The sequence below is a fragment of the Stegodyphus dumicola genome, chromosome 1 (genome assembly GCF_044657685.1).
Source record: "Stegodyphus dumicola isolate Sdum_Otavi_A_Nest chromosome 1, ASM4465768v1".
NCBI lineage: Eukaryota > Metazoa > Arthropoda > Arachnida > Araneae > Eresidae > Stegodyphus > Stegodyphus dumicola.
The window spans coordinates 282439168-282452018 of NC_140768.1; the positions used below are offsets into that span (position 1 = coordinate 282439168).

A 12851-nucleotide genomic window follows, 5' to 3' on the forward strand; every position below is an offset into this window, starting at 1 on the left:
AAAAGTGTTACTCAATTCACTTATAAGGTATTTCTCCCACCTTCCTGGCGTGGCTTCGACAGCACACTGAGCCGGTATTTCAGAGGTCCGTGGTTCGATTCTCGGCGAAGGCGATTGCTCATTTTTCATCCTGACCGCTTCCCCCCCCCCAAAATCCTAATATCTCCACACACTTATACGATGTCTAAAACGTAATATGTTTGAGTTCAATTTCCATCTTTATGAGCTGCTAAGGACGAAAATGAAGGGATACCGATATCCACTTACGGTCTACACATTTGACAACAACGTGTAATTAACGTTCGTTATTGGTTTGCATCATTTTTTCCTTCAGCCGGTCAAGATTTTTATATTACAGTTAGTCACAAAAGTCTGCGTACAGACTAAATTTTAAATTAAAAAAACACTTAAAGCAGAGAAAAATGCATTGCATTTTTTTTCTTCTATTAGCTAAAATTGTAAGCTTAATTAAAAAGTAAATAATATCAGTGTAATACTCTTTACATATTTTCAAAAATATATTTTGTCAAAAAAAACTCAGAAATTCCCTCCAATAAGTCTGCGTACACTTTCAAAAAAAAAAAAAAATATAAGTTTTTTACATTACTTCAATACTTTGTAGGATATCCTTTATTCTTCAAAACAGCTTGCAGACGTTTGGGAATTGACTGAACTAGTTTTTCAGTGTCATCCGACGTCAATTTCGCCCATTCTTTCCAATTTTGCCCACAAATGTTCGATTGGATTGAGGTCTGGTGACTGTGGAGGAGTACGCAACTGTCTTGGGAGTGTGATAAAGGAGATATTCCTTCACAATTTTAGCTTCACAATTTTCGGGTCGTTGTCTTGTTGGAAAATAAAGGTATTAGAAAGGTTTAAATTTCAGGCACTGTCTCGTAGATTTTTCTTCAGAATATCCAGATAAACATCCTTATCTATAATGTGAAAATTTCCAACTCCTTTCGACGCGACATACACCCCCATACCATCACACCGCCAACTCCATGTTTCTCAGTTGGATTTAAATTTCTCAGATTCAGTTCTGTTCCTGGTTTTCTCCATACAATAGGGTGGCCATTAACTTTAATATTGTTAATTTACTTTCATCTGACCAAATTGCATTGTTCCAGAATTTCTGCGAAGAGTTTAAATATGTTTTGGCAAAAGCAATTATTTTTTTTCTATTTGTCTCGGAAATGTATGGCTTAGACCTAGGTTTGCGTCCATGATAATCGGACTTTCGCAGCACTTTTCGTACAGTTTCAGGAGAAATTTCGTTGTTGCTAGTTAAAAAAATGTCTTTTGCAATGCTTGCAGCAGAAAGTTTAGGATTTTGTTTAATTCATAAAGGAATTTTTCTTTCTTCTCTCTGCGTTAGCTTCTTCGGTCTCCCACATCTTGGTTTTACAGCAAGACTACCAGTGTCAAGATAGTTTTGAATAACTCTTTGCACATTAGAAAATGGTTTTCCGATGGTTTTATCAATATAACGAAGAGTTTTACCTTCATCTCTCAATTTGATAATTAGTTGTCTCGTAACTTATTTCTTTATTGGTTGTCATTTTCGTCAAAGAAAATAGAAATAGCAACTTCCAATCAACGTGAAATTTGCTTCGGAAGTCAATGACCTTGAAAGTGTAACCTTCTTTGCATTCTCAAGTTTGAAGTTTAAAAGTTAGATAAGAAATCCCCCGCCTTCTTCGCTTTGTACGCAAACTTTATTGGCTTTGATTTCTGGCCACTTATCTTTCAAAAATTAGTGTGCATAAATTATTAGATATGAAAATATTACAGTTAAAAAATTTTAAAGTCCCTTATTGAAACTAAATATTTAAAAAATAAAACTTTAAGAAACTACCCTTTTCCCACCTTAAAATTTGGATTTGATATTACTTTTCTTGATGTACGCACATTTTATTCACTAACTGTACGTCCCTGTAACCTCATTTCTTAAGCTCAGAGTGTAACAGTAATTGTAAGATTATGTAAAGATAAGTAGTTATGTAATGTAAGATAGTGTGTAAGATTGTTATGTTATGTAATCTCTAGTGTATTATTTCTTAAAAAAAAAAAAAAAAAAAGTTCATTTTGCTGCCAATCCACTGCTCCGGAATCAGTAACACAATTACAGCCGCAAATGATGCGCAAAGTAGAAGAGGCTCAAACATGAAAAAAAAAAAGCATGCAACACGTTTTTAAGACACATTCGCTCAACTGCATAGGAGGAAACAAGAAGCTCTTTCATAACGAAGTCGAGATTAATAATATCTAATTTCAGAAAAATAAGACTAAAAATCCTGTACTCTTTAAAGCCATACAATAACAAAAAGACATTATAAGAATTTAGAATGTGTTCATCCGTCGTAATATGTCACTTGCCACCAAAAAGAAAATCGCATATAATTTTTCTTCAGCGGTCGACGTGCTTCAAAGAACCTTCGTAAAATCTCATACATCCTCAGCTAAGCTGCATTTGACAGTGTCATAAACGTATTAAGTTTTGTGACTTTTGTTCCTCGAAATTTTCTTTCCTTTTTAAAATTTATCTCTTCTCGAAAAAAATTAGTTTTTAGCTTGAATAAAAATGGTTTTTATCATTATTATTCTACGTACTGTCGAACTTCTCTACTTTTGCAGACAGTTAATGAACTCGATATTGCAAACCCTTGATATTGCAAAATTCAGATAACTTCTTATACCATTAATAAACTTATCAAGAATATCTATAACAATTATTAAGTTTATTCAAAATAAAATTATAAATTTCAGGGTCCGAAGGATATATTATTTTATTTAAATCCTGAAAACATAACTAAAATTCGATAGAAACTAAAGTTATAAAGTTCACTACCTGAATATTTAGACTTAATACAGTAAATTCAATTGTTCATGAAAATCTCATTGTCCACATATTTTACGCGATAAAATACCGCAGACTACAATCAGAATGTAGGGAAAACAGGGAAGCATTTTAGACGTGAGAATAACGGTTTTATTTGGCGCATCTGGAGCTAGCCCAAGTTTTGAGACTCACTTGAGTATTATTTTGGAGAGAGAAAAAACACTATATGCTCAGTTTTGAAGCAAGTTGCACTTCATTAGTGATCCTTTTATTCGAGCCCAATAACAGGATGTAGAAATTCTAGCGCAGACACTGAACAGATGACTAAGCACAATATGCCATTCTCTAGATTTCCAGAATGTTTTGACAATTCTGAAAATAGTCCTTCAACAATCTGATCATTTATCCACCCACACAAGGATAGAACGAGCCAAATTTACCAGCTGTCCCTCTGAAGATGATTAAATTTACCAGCTGTTCCTCTGAAGATGATTAAATTTACCAGCTGTTCCTCTGAAGATGATTTATTTTATAAATGGCGATTTATTTTACAAATGGCAAACATTAGCGCATAAGCCATTAGTTGACGGGCTCTCCAGTACTTTTTAATATAGTCCTCATACCGAGAAAGTGCAACACAATTATTTAAATGTTCAAAAATCATAGGCTGATTGGAGTCATATAAAATACAGTTTGGGAATTCCCACTCCAAGTCTACAGAGGTGGTCTCGCAAAAAGTCATGTCCTGTCAGAAGTCTAAATAGAGCTACCGCTGTCTTTCTTGGAAAATTGGGAATGAAAGTTGTCTCTTCGTACAGTGTCCTCCAACTCCATAGCACATTGAATCATAATCCTGCTTAAGAATTTTCTTAAGAGTCAGGTTAACAAACAATTTAGTAGTATGAAAAGAAAATGGTCGATTATTGGGTTGCATTATCAAGTTCCTTTCTTAGCCAAACTATCAGCTTTTCCCACTTTCCATAATTCTACAGTGTGCTAGAATCCACAGGAAAGAAATTCTATTTGCCATGTCTTAAGCAAAGGGCCTACAGTCTAAAATTCTTTGGGAACTATTTTGGTTATTCAGAAGAGCTTGAAATGCACTTTTTGAATCTGATAATATGACTGCCTTTACAAAAGAGTGGCTACGAATCGACAGTTGTTGAACAGCCACAGTAATAGCTTCGACTCAATTCCAAAGCATCAGATTTTCTCTGAGTAGCCTGGATAAAAGAAACTTGAGGTTTTTGATTTCTAGAAGTTTCATTCTTCTTTTAAAAGTCGGGCAAACGCACCAGCTCCTGGTTTAATAAGATAGCTTTTCTCTTAACACAGTCATGAACAGGTTTCAAACCGGTTTATTGCTGTATTGCAAGAATAGGAGTAGATCCCACTATCCCGGTAATTATACGTAACACTTGGTTCTGGAAGACTTCGAGGATCTGGACTACATTCTCCGGAGCCGTGATAAGGATCTCGCTACAATGACCAATAATTGGTGAAATGTACAATTCTTGAGTAGTCGTTCAGTGTCTCTGTCACAGCCCCACCTTGAACTGGTCAGACGTTTTAAGAGAGTCTTCTCACAGCTCTCTCCCCCCAAATGTTCCGCATGTTTCCTCCAATTTGTGCGCGGCTCGAGGATGCAACCCAAATATTCTATCGAATCATTATTGTGTTGAACATCTACACACTATATGTCAACTTCGCGGTAAAAGGCTGTCTGTTCAGAGTGAAGAACTGGCACGTGCTCTTATCCTGATTTATTCTCATACCATTTTTTTGACACCAATATTCCAGTTCTTTCACGGCACTTCTAAGGGTCACATTTAAATCATTCTGCTTCTTTATATGCACTACTCCACATAACCAAATCGTCCGCAAAACCGGCAGAATCCATCCACGGTGCCAGAGTGTTCGGTATATGGTTATTAAAAACATTAAAAAGATTTGGGCTGATATTCAGTCTGTTTAAATCTAGAAATGTCACAGCCTATCTACCAGCAGATAAATGCTGTGATAAGAAATTCGTAATCCATAAAAACATCCTGCCACTTATTCGCATCCATAAAACACTCTGCCAGTTGTTCCGCATCCATAAAAACAGCCTTCCACTTACTCTCTAGTTCCGTAATTTCCGAATAGTACGTAGTCTCCATATTTCATCCTAAGCTGATTTAAAGCCTATAAATGTTGCCAGGACAGACAGGCGATTGTCTAAACAATCTTTAATGGCTCAACTAACATAAGATACCTGTTGGACAGTGGATTGCCTGAATTCAGCTTATTTAGGAGACAAAAGGCTGTTACTCACCAGAAAACTAGTCAGTCTAAAGACTATTATCTTTTCCATAATCTTCGACAAACCAATAGTCAGTGCAATAGGTCGATATATAATTTCAAGCTGTGTGTTATTAATTCATTAACGCATTTTCGCTCGTGTTTTGATTCTGTGTTTACGTTGCTGATAAGCCTTTTTTTATTTATTAGTGAGTAATATTCATTAATTTTCATAGGTATGGATAGATATTGGTACACATTAGGTATAGATATGGTAAATTAGGTATAAATATTGGTTACTATACTGTAAACGAATATGAAATTTTGATGTTAACCGTATCGACAATGCAAAAAGACATTCCCTGATTTTTCTTTAAAAAGGGTAGAAAAATTTTAAAAACTGCGAGAAAGCTAAAAAATGTAAATTCGAAAACATAAGAACGCATAGTTATAAACCAGGGTAATTTCAAGTTCACAAACTGATTTAAAGTAGGCATTCGAGTGTTCGAATTCTTTAAACGCGTTTGTCTCGTTTTTCATTTTTCGTGTTTTAATGCTAACAATAACACGATATCTTTAAAAATTATGATTGAAATCTTATACAATTTGGTACACAGGTTTAGAACACTTCTTGCAAGGAGGCAGACTATTTACTAATTGATGTCTAATTATGTCTTAAAGACGAATTTTAATGAGAAAATATGCTTTTTCTTTGTTATATTACACGTTCTGGCTCAAAAATATTTTAAATAACTTTCTAGCTTTAAAATAATAATCTACCTCCTCGAGAATATGTTTATGATGGGTTTGCATTTTACAAAATATGAAAATATACATTTTTAACACAGTGTTTCTATTTTATTGTAAATATTGCTTTTTTTTTTGCTTGTTTTCTTACTTTTACTCCAAAAATACACAATTAAGGGTGATTTAATAACTCAGATTCTTCATTATTTTCATCATTAATTGCTTTAAAGCCAAAATTAAATGCAAAAACTTAAAAATGAAAAAAAAGCGTTCGAAAGTATATGGCACCCTTAATATTATTTGCAGGTTTATCCTTTTTCAGAATAGGGATAATAACGGCGTTTTCCAGTGTGGGTACATTAAAGTTCCAACCATGATTAAGGAACAGGAAAGCAAAGTTACCATAATATGAATCAATCTTTTTCTAAACTGTCTGAACTTCATAGCACGCTAAGTATCTTTCAATAACTTGTTTATAAATTATTTTCATTTTTGGAAGTGTCGACAATGAATATTAGACAATAAGGAGGAAACGGGGGAGAGGGAGACATATCAATTACAAAAAATATGCAGATTGGTTACCTCTGCAACTACCGACGCATGATAGCTTTTAATATCATCTATAAATGAGTTAAAAATTATGACCCTTACCTATCAAAAACGAGAAAATTAAAATGATAAATTTTCTGTGAATTAATTATTTACACGATAAAATTTCCAAAACGACAGAAAATTATTCATTTTTTTATCATACGTGAACAGTTAAAAGCTGAAATGCATCACACGGGAAATGAAAGACAAGTGAAAAAAATCTAGTACTTAGTTATCAAATAACTTAAAAAATGACAATGAACATCAAAACAAAATTTGGGAATCAATTACAAAGCTATTCTAATAGGAATATCCTTAAAATAAAGAAATATTAACCGATCAAGAAGCATTTTTAAAGTTACAGTACAAACCACTTAATACTGTCATTGATAATAATAAAACTTAGTGAAAGGTAGCACTTCATCAGCATTCGGTTATGCATCATATAATGGTTAAGTTATATTGAAGAACTCAACAGGTGTTAAGTTTTCGTGAAGAAATTACTAAGTATAAATATTACTGAGGAACTTTCGGTTCTATATTACGCTTAACATTTCAGCGAAATACTTTGTGATAGACGTGTTATTATTTCCAAAAGGTCAAAAACAAATTGCGCCATAAATAACGTGCGCGCAGTTAAATAAACGTACCGTAAAGAATCCAAATTCTGGAAACATATTTAACACAGTTATTTTACTCCCAGATTGATATTAAACTGGATGGTGATTTTATAGATTGCAAGTAAAAGTCTCCTTCACCACGTAGCACTATTTAATAATAATAATTATAAAACTTTTTGTTATCGAAATTCTTTGTCAGTACCGAAAGGCAATACAATACAGAACGTTTTAATTTAAGTATTTAGACAAAATGATATTCTTTCGCAATCCAGAAGACCACTAAGAGTAAATAATTTAGAGAATTAATTTTCAGTGTACTTTGAGTAAATTTTATCGGATAGTAGTACAATAAAAATTACTAAACATAAAAAACAACAGTTATAACACATACTAAAAAATTCAAAATTTACACATTTATTTGACTTTAGTGGTAAATCTGATACTCACGAGGTTTTAAACAATCCCTTAAAATTTCTGAAACTTTCCGTCGCAATAATAGTGTTGGTAGAGGTAGGCGTTACTTAGGTCCTGAGAAATCCTTATAATGCTCCAAATGCATGGTATAAATAGCCCATTTTTTATTACAGGCCAAAAAATCTAAAACAAATAAAAGATTATTTTAATTACAATTCATTGATGTATAATAAACTGATGAACAGAACCTATAGAATGAATCAAGTATAAAAATAATGCATTGATGTAGAATCTCGATACATTGATAAAGCATGTCATGAAGTACAAAAACATTTTTTCTTATTCTTAAATATTAAAAGATTAAAACCGCTGTTTTAACCTATAAAATCCTCACGATTTACGAGGTTTTCTTTCAAAATTCATCATAGAAGTCTATTTTATAGCTGCCAACCCAGCCAAAAAAAAATTCAGGAGGTTCCAGCGCAAAATAACGCGAGATTTTTCATGCTGCATAATTCCGCGATTTCAAAGGAAATCCAGATTAACTTTAATTCACTTTGCACGATTCAGGGTATCCCCTTGATTTAGGCCCCTAAACCAATTCCAAAGGATCATTACGCATAAGTTGCTGCATAGAGACACCGATATATTCGATGATATGAGAGGAAGACGCGATGGGATGAGCAATGACAATAGGCATATGTCTTCTCATTAATCACTGAAGACTACTTCTCATTAATCACTGAAGACTACTTCTCATTAATCACTGAAGACTAAACTCTTAATTTGTCCAGCCTTAAGCCTCAATAAAGCCGTTTGAGGAGATCTGAGTCAGGACACTGCAGGGACAATCCAGGGCACTTTGTGGCGTTTCATACATCAAATGGCGGGATCTTGCAAGTGTTATTAAACATTGGACAAAAACAAGGAATGGACCTCGGAAGCTCGTAATTTGAGGAAGGCGGAGTGAGGAATTCACTACCCTCTCTAGCTAGGATTATCCGCAATTTTCTTCCATAAATTCTCACATGGATAGAATCCACTGTAAGCATACAAGGGCGGTCTGGTTCATAATGGTCAATTTGGAAAGGATATCCTGCCCAGCTTATCCTAAATTCCATGCCAATCTTTCAAGCATTTGATTGCACTTTTGATATCTGTCAATATCCATATGTCGGGTACGGCAGAGTAAGCAAGAATCGGAGTTCAATCAATGTTCAATTAAGAGTTAAATAAAAAAAAAGTATTCAAACTTCTTACCATTTAATCATTTTTTCAGACTAAAGCGCTAATTTGCTTTCATTTTAGTAGAGTCTGCAGAAGCTAAAGACATAGCAGAGTCCTATAAATAAAGGGTTACCAGGAAAATGTAGTATTGTTATTATATAGTGCACATTCTCATCTAAACGAGACCATTTTAAAAACCATGGACGCTGGCTAAATCTTTACCGCCAAATATTACTTTAATTCGGCTGATAAACAAGATGTCATATCATCAGTGCAACAAATTTACCTCTCATTACTCTTGCTGAAGAAAATGATATGAAGTTCTGTCGGACCTATAGTGGATGCCATACAGGAACACTGATTCGATCATGGCGAGAGATTCTTCCTAATACAGAAATCGGAGATATACTTTTTCAGTGCTTGAAGTGATGCGGAAATCGTTTCAAATGTCACAGCAACAGAAAAGGAACACAGTGATATAGAAAATACAAAAGAAGAAGATGTCGAGATAGTAGTAGTGATTTCTGTTGAAACGTTTTTTCTATCATCGACCACAGGGGACTTAGAATACAATGATGAAACAGCACTTACAAACACGCAGTGATATTCGACAAATATTTAAATGCTGTCCTAAACCTTAATCACATACAATATGCATGAAAATGCACAGTTTGGATTATCCGTGTTTTTAAAATTATTCGCGACTTTCTTCTTCCTGAATTAGCGCGGATAATTGAAAGTACACTGTACAGTAACCTGAAATGAAGTAAATTGAAGGGCAAAAATTGAGCGAATCCAGCTTTTCTCCGCAGCTGTTTTTCACATGGCTACCAGTCAAATTGCGCGGCAGAAAATAACCTTGGAGTTCCTATTTTAAAGTAACATAATATAGTAGACTCCTAATAATCAATTCCTGGCTTTGCGCTCCTCAACTACTATAAACCCGAGAGTCCCAGGACAGCTGCTATTTTTTCAGAATTTTTCGCAGACCGGCAATAAGACCTTCCAACTAGTTTCATTTTACCCTCATATGTCTAGAAAAATCCAGTAGTAATGAATCTGATATCCAATGACTCCATAAAATCAAAATTCACCTTTAGAAACTTCTACAGCAACTGAGGTTTGGATATCGGAAGTTGCCTCTAGAGCTTTTATGCGCAGTAAAGTAATTTGAATTTATCAGTTTTCAGAGGCAAAGATATCAATAAAAGTTAAACCACTAAATTAGTGGCATGCAATCGGTCTTGCCTTCACATGAGGAGTTTCTATTAAAAGCAAGCAGTTGAAATATCGTATGTAATAGAACTCCACATGTTCGTAGCATGAACTACTATACTCTATTAAAAAAAAGTGAAAGGTTTCACATTTTAAATTACGTCCAAAGGGCCGGTTTTCGTGCTACTTTTATTTATTAAATATCACGTTCTTTGTACTCAAACCATAAAATTCAGTTCAACAGCTACATCACAAAATAACTTTAAAATGAGCCTATCTAGAATTTCCGATACAGAGTCTCGCGCGCTGGAGATTTTTTTTCCACCGTACAGTGCTGCCATAGCTCGCTTTGAAATCCTTCAGTTTTAAATAAAAAAATTCGTTGAAGTGAAATCGATAGTAAAACAAATTTCAAATTCAAATTAGGGCTTAACAGATGCCATATTTGGTGAATTACGTTACTCAAATTTTGATGGCTCTGATGGCTGTTTTATCACAATGCGAGAAATATACATACATTCATGCAGATTCTTCATTATTTAATTCTTTAAATATAATAAAGGGCAACAATATTTGGTGGCAACAACTTTACAAGTGAAAATATTTTATTACATACCTTCAAAATTATGTGTCCTTTAGCTAAAACTTCATTTCGTGATTTCCTTATACTGAGAAAATCCTGATTAGAAAAGCAAAGCTTTAATTCATCAAAACATGATTGGTTGGTGTATTTAATTATGGCAAAGCACACGAGGGCTATCTGCCTGAGAGAAGGGATGCCTTCGTGGAGGACTTTCTATGGGGAACTGGCTCGTATACACGTTAGACACGGGGAAAATCACGAAAACTCCCATGCAGCCAGCCCGTTCGCGGATTCGAACCTCGGACCGACCTACCAGTGTTCAGCGACTTTACCGCTCGGCCGCTAGTCGGCTCAAAACATGATGAAAATAAACTTAAATAATTAATGAACTCATTACCCTGCGGATCGACATATAAATTTCTGCAAATGTATATTACGACTATTCAGATTAAATAAAATTTAATGAGAAAAATTATGCTAAAAAATACTACACGGCGGAGAATGAAATTTGCACAACTTCATTTTCATTATATCAATTACATTTCATTTATTTCTAAAAGCACTTTCCTTAGTAAAGGTTTAAAATTAAAAACGCGGAGATGTGATAAACACCACGAGATTTGGCGGCTATGTATACCGATTCAATATGGAGATACCGAGTGGCCAATGCTGACTAGGCAAGTGCCCGCCCGCTGGGGAAATAGTTAAATCTCTCTAAAATATAAATCTCTCTAAAACAAACTCCTTCGTGATTTCTTTCAATGAAGTGTTAATGTTGTTATGAGATACAAATGTCTTATTTTTATTCAACACTATAAATATTTCTGTTTTCACTTGAGGTGAATATTCGTGTTTTCACGATGTTCCTCCGTGAATATGCTTTCTGATACTTAGCAGATGACAAAACTTTTAATAAAAACTAGTTAATTATTGAAAATTATTTCAGCAGCCAGGATTGTAGGATAAAATTCACTCTGAATTATAAACTTTAATTGCCAGGAAATCAATCACGATAGATCTGGATTATCGATTTTAATATTTAAATATGACAACGCTATGAAATAAATTACAAAAACCGAATTACAGTGAACCCTCTCTAAGCAACCACATTCTAAGTGATCTTAGTCTTACGTGAAGTTGATTTAAGTGAGCTAATTACAATTCAATTACGATAATCGTTTACGTCTTCTAGAGGTGACTTTCAAAGGTGATCGCCAACAGAAGATGGTTGCAATGAGAGGATTTATAATATTTCCACTAAGTTAACAATTTCTTCTTATAAATGGTCTCTAAGATGACAGCCACCATTCCAGACGCATGCAGTCGTTTTTAAGGAAAGTGATTTCTGGTATATTTATTTGTGATTTCAAAAATACTGATGGTTTTCGGTGGCGACCATCACAGGAAGATGGTCACAAACTAAGGACCAGTAATAAATATGAATTTATCTCTGTCGATTTTACTTTCACATCTTGAATAGTTAACAAATGATAACTATTAGTTTGTCTTAATCAAAAGTTCAGGTTATGCTTGTAGAGGTAAAAGTTACAGCATAATCACGAACAATATAAAAATCAAGATGAATCAGACAGTACGTAAAAAACTTATAAGATAAATAATCGATATTATTAATCAACAAAAATATTACTAGCAATTTGCCAGTACTTTTTAATAGTATAATTTTTGATAAGTTCGCTTGACTATGTAAATTAAAACTATATTCTTGCGGTTTAACGGTTCGCGGATTTGGAGTAATTTAGGGCAACAACTGATAAAGAATCAAAACACAATTTATTTGCCAGCAAACATTATTACACAGGATAGTTTGAAAGACAAGTTTACAGTTCGTCGAAAAACTACGATAAACAGGCTGAAGTAATAAGCAACAACCTTCAGGCTATAATTGTGAAGACACTTCTTCACGGCTAAGCACTAAAATACAGCTCCCAACTCGATCGATAGCTCTCAGGCTAATCTCTGAACTCAAGACACTACTACTACACTACAACTCCGCGTACAGGTGGGGTATATATAGTTTTAACCTACCTTAGAGAATATTCCCGTGAGAACAGCGAGGAATGTGTTCTTGAATGTTTTTGCTCCGTTTATCGTATTTAAACATAACTTTTAAAGAAAGGATGAATAATGATTCGTGCGCATTACTTTTGTATTTCAACATGAGTTATAGGAAAACAAAAGATGATTGGCTGAAACAATTTATTTTGTAATTTAGCAGTTTATTTTCAATGGATGATTTAATTATGTTTATATATATCGCAATGAGTCTGCATGTGGATAAAAATAATTTCTAAATACCGTTGCATAAACTGCT

General features: G+C 33.9%; 1 protein-coding gene across 1 annotated transcript in view; it reads right to left on the reverse strand.

Moving 5' to 3' along the window:
• The window catches only part of LOC146999568 (uncharacterized), a 54305-nt gene that overhangs the window by 26959 nt on the left and 14495 nt on the right, over window positions 1-12851 (reverse strand). The window contains exon 2 of the mRNA XM_085807825.1: window positions 7528-7677. The gene's annotated coding sequence lies outside the window, so the exon portion shown is untranslated. The remainder of the gene's footprint in view (window positions 1-7527; window positions 7678-12851) is intronic.